The following is a 4,550-nucleotide window of genomic DNA, read 5'->3' as shown; positions in this document are numbered from 1 at the left end:
GATACTTCTAACATATTTTTTACTAAATAATATTAATTTTATGATAATTCTCACCTTTTTATATTAACCAATTTTCAATTAAAATTTTTTAAATATTATATTATCTTGTCTTTTTTTTTAAGAATTTTAAACAAATTGTATTTATTTATTAAATATTTTTTAATTTTATTTAATGAATAATATTTAATGTAATTAATTAAAATTAGATTAATAGGTTAACAGATAATTAAGTATTTTTATAATTAAAAAATTAATGATTTATATTAATTTTTTATATCTAATTATTATTATTCAATTAAGGTCAACAACTTTAATCTTATTGTCTAAAATCCTCCGCATTGACTGCTTTAAATATCGTTCTGTCACGTTAATTGAGGTGTCAGCAACATTTTTCACAGCTTTTCAGTCTCCAGCGTAACTGAAAATCTGGAGAAAAGTACAACAAAATCTTATGAACTCTCACATGCATCAAACAAACTATTTTCCATAAGAAATCGACTAATCTTTTTCACTACAATTTATTTTGATTTATTTGTAAAAATTATATTGGGATGTCATTTTTACTTTATTTTTTTAAAAAAAATTTTCGTTATTTTTATCTTTTGTTGTCTACTTTTGCCGACTTTAGACAGTCAAGCGCACGCTGTCCATAGTCCAGAGAGTCCACTTATAGCTAGCCAAATGAACAATTACTTGCAACTTGCAAGAGGGAAAGTGACTATTGAAGTTGAAAGGTTTAATCCCAAGTTTTAAGTTTACAACTTAAAACTTATCTACCTTCGAATCTTTTTCACCAAAATAGAAAAAAGTTTTTACACTTGGCAATGAAGGAAATTTAAGCCAGCATGCTTTAATTAAGAAATTTTGGACTTAATTCCACTGAATTTTCTTCCAAGGGCTAAAGAGAAATGACCGGCAATGAGAGCATTGTTTATTAAATAAATACCTGCTATCATAAATGCACTCAAGAAAATTATAAGATATCAATTTCCCTAAATTAATTATATTAAAAAGACGTTGATATTACTATACATGGATAGACTCTTCATAAATCTACCTCACCCCTTATCTCTACTCAACTTTGAGGTTGATTGCCAATTCTTTTGTGTGGTTGAAAAACCAAATTTTTAGTTCAATAGAGTGAATCAAACAAGGATATCTTTATTTCTTTTCGTCGTTGCATCAAATAAAACACGATCGGGAAACAAAAGAAATACAAACACGACAACATATTCATTATCAAAAAACTTTATTTTTATTTCCAAGCGCCGAGGCACTGCAATTAACTCCGAGAGGGGAGAGACCATTACTCTTGGCTCTTGCTTCCAACCATCTCCAGATGAGGAGAGCCTCTGCGGCAAAATACAACCCTGTAATTAACTTCGCAATTGTGTTTTAAATTTTTCATTCAAAAATCATTTTTATTTTTGAAATATTTTTTGAATGAAATAAAATAATGATTGATGAAATAGGCCTAGTCTAATGATAAAGATATTCCAACCAACCTGAACATTGATAAAGATTTTAAGTGTAAATAAATTATGTAATGATAACGATATTCTTTATTTTTTTTTATACTTAAATTATTAAAAATTAAATTATAATTACTAAAAATTTAATATTTTATCAATAGATTTTATAACTTTTAACAATATCTATTGATCTCGTAATTGTTGACTAAATATTCTTACATAAATTATGTAACTTTCTTAGGATTTGAAATCCTAATTGTTGTCAATTGATTTAGAATCGGTTGATATATTATTGAAATTTACATTTAAAGATTATAAATTTAAAATAATTTATAGGAGTAATTTTTTTTCAATTAAGTAAATAGTTGGACAAAAAATTTAAGAATAAATTAAAACTATATAAAAAAAAAAAAGGTCTTGTTTAGTTGTAGCCACATACTACACTAATGGTTACCTGGACATGCTATCCGTGTTCGAGCCCAGTTGCCAAATTTTCCGTACAATTTTTGCTTGCAAAGAGAAAGGTATATTTTTGTCTTTGATGATCTTTCAAATATTTTTATTTCAAGCTTATTAGGTTTGCTATCCTTAATTTCTTGATTTATCAAACTTCAACAACTTTCCATTTCTGATACATATATCAAATTATTTGGTATATGGTGGGGAAATTGGTTTATAAGAAAAATTAATATCATGAAATGGCGTTTATAATGCCTTAAAAAGATAAAGTGCTTCATACATATATGGTAAATTTTAAGAAACCAAATTTATTAATAAAAAGTCGAAGATAATTTTGGTTAAACGCTTTACTTTTTTGGGTTTCAAGGACCACCTCTTGCAGTCCATTGACACCCAAGATGCAATTAGTAAGGCCCAGATGCAAGCCCTGGCTGAGCCTGGTGCCACGGTTTTCTGCTATAGGCGAACTAGGTCGAGTCAGTAGACAGATAGACACTAGACAATATCTGATGAGGCTTCAGCCCAGAAATTAATTGTGTATATATTGAATGAGCAGATTAGATTAGATAAACATTTTTTTTTTTGGGCCGAGTGCAGATTACATTATTATTATTATTTACAAAAGAGATTGTAATTAAAAAATTTTACAATATAAAAGTTTTCATTTGTTTATAAATAAAAAATGAAAAAAGCAAAGATAATTTAGAAAAGAATTAATTAAAATAAAATGATGATAGAAAATTAAGGTAATGTGTAATGACAAGCACAATAAGGAATCCAGGTTATAAAATAGAATTCTAAAAGAAAAAAAAACAAAGACAGAAGAACATAAAATCAAAATCAAGGGAAAATCCTTTCATAAAATATTGAATTGATCCAAAACTCAAAAAGAAAAAGAAAAAGGAAATCCCCAATTTTCATTAATTTATGATCAGATAAATATTTATTACAAGTGAGAACATTTGCACATCAAGGAATGTGCTCAAATGGCATTCATATGCCTTTATTCCACATATTGCTATTGATACCGGATAAGCTATATATTTTGTGTGTAGACGATTTAAAACCATTCCAACCCTTCAGGGGCAGAATATAACCTTGTAGTTAGTACCAGTGGGGCAAGTAAACAAGCTCGTGGGGTCATCCTTGGGGTAACTGTAAGCATCTGGGCACCTTTCCTTGAAAAACCTGGAGAAGTTTGTAGGGCTACAGTTACCAGAATTGCAGCAGTGCTCCTCAGTCTTGAACACTGGACAAGGCCCGTTACATCCTCCAGGAACCTTCAACTCATTCGGACACTGCCCGACAATGTCTGCTGTACACCTGATAACTCTTGTGCACCCTGGAGAGTTTGAGCTGAACTCCATAGGAACGTTAAAGCCATCAATGTTAGAGATATCAATAAAGTCTTGGTTAGCGAATTGACCTATCGCATATTCAGCTAGTGTGTTAGGGGCTGAACCATAGCCCTTGCATTCCAAGAGACCGCCACAATCACCTGTCTCACACTTGCCGTTCCCGGAAGCATCGAACTGGCAGTTGGTTCGAGCCCAAATGCGGGCTTGTGTGGTTCCAGGGGCTGCACTGATTTGCCATGTTTCACCACGGTTCATTCTTCTGCCACCGCCTGGCACCGCTGCAGCCCAGACGGTGTAAGGGCAGTTGTTTCTGATATCAAATGTGGCTGCATGGGCTAAGCTGAAGAGGGTCACAAAGAGGAAAGAAAGGGTTGGTAAGGTTTTGAAGGAACTCATCATTTTGGTGAACAAGTTGGCTATGCTCTACTGATATTTTGTTGATGGGTTTGCGGTGTTTTGGAGTGAAAGTGCGGAGATTTTTATAGAGGTGGGGCGGCGGTGGCATTGCTGTTGATGATTTACAGGTGTAATTGCGTGATAGAATTTTGTTGGAAACATTGCGAGATGGTGATGATGTTAATAGGATGTGGCTTGATCCCAAGTCAAGTCAAGAATTAGATTCATTCATTGTTAGGCAGTTCATATGGAAATTGTCCATGAATACCTAGCTAAAAATAGGGTTCAGTGCAGTGTATTATTTTTAAAAAAATTCTAAAAAAAGTTTTTATATTTTTTTATTAAAAATAAAGTTCTTCCTTACTATTGTATTTCATGTGCTAATAAAAAAAAGAAATCAGATTAGCATGCCACTTTTTATTTTTTTAATAAACCGATTAACATGCTACTTTATCAACAAAATTTTCATATAATCAATTTAATAGAAATTTTTTAACATTGATACTCTTTATCTTTAAAATATATGGGTTAAATTCATTAAAATTAGAACGAATGGACCAAAATCATATAATTAAGATAATAGAAATATCATATTTAGACTTTGATGTTATGTTTTAAAGAATTAAATTATATAATTTTAAGCGTTTTGGACCCTTTAATTAAGTTGATTCAATCAACCATCACTTTCTTTAATTAAAAATGCATTTTTTGAATAATTATAGATATAATTATTTATCTTTTATAGTAAAAGATTGTTTTTTAGTTGAATAAATGTCCTTAAAAAAACATTTTCATTCTTCATAAAATATACTTTTTCAAATTAAAACAATCGAATGCCATACATGAGCATCTGAGTGCTTTAGTG

At 30.3% G+C, this 4,550-nt stretch overlaps 1 pseudogene across 1 annotated transcript; it reads right to left on the bottom strand.

Moving 5' to 3' along the window:
• Positions 1–2,821: 2,821 nt before the first annotated feature.
• LOC111290977 (thaumatin-like protein pseudogene) lies at positions 2,822–3,752 on the bottom strand (annotated as a pseudogene). Its single transcript, XR_016346212.1, has one exon. The product of XR_016346212.1 is annotated as a thaumatin-like protein pseudogene (transcript).
• Between the last annotated feature and the right edge of the window lie 798 nt (positions 3,753–4,550).

Source organism: Durio zibethinus, chromosome 11 (genome assembly GCF_047325235.1).
Source record: "Durio zibethinus cultivar Kanyao isolate XHJ-2024 chromosome 11, ASM4732523v1, whole genome shotgun sequence".
Taxonomy (NCBI): Eukaryota; Viridiplantae; Streptophyta; class Magnoliopsida; order Malvales; family Malvaceae; genus Durio; species Durio zibethinus.
Note: the sequence above shows the minus strand (reverse complement) of the source record. Positions and strands in the feature narration are given on the sequence as shown.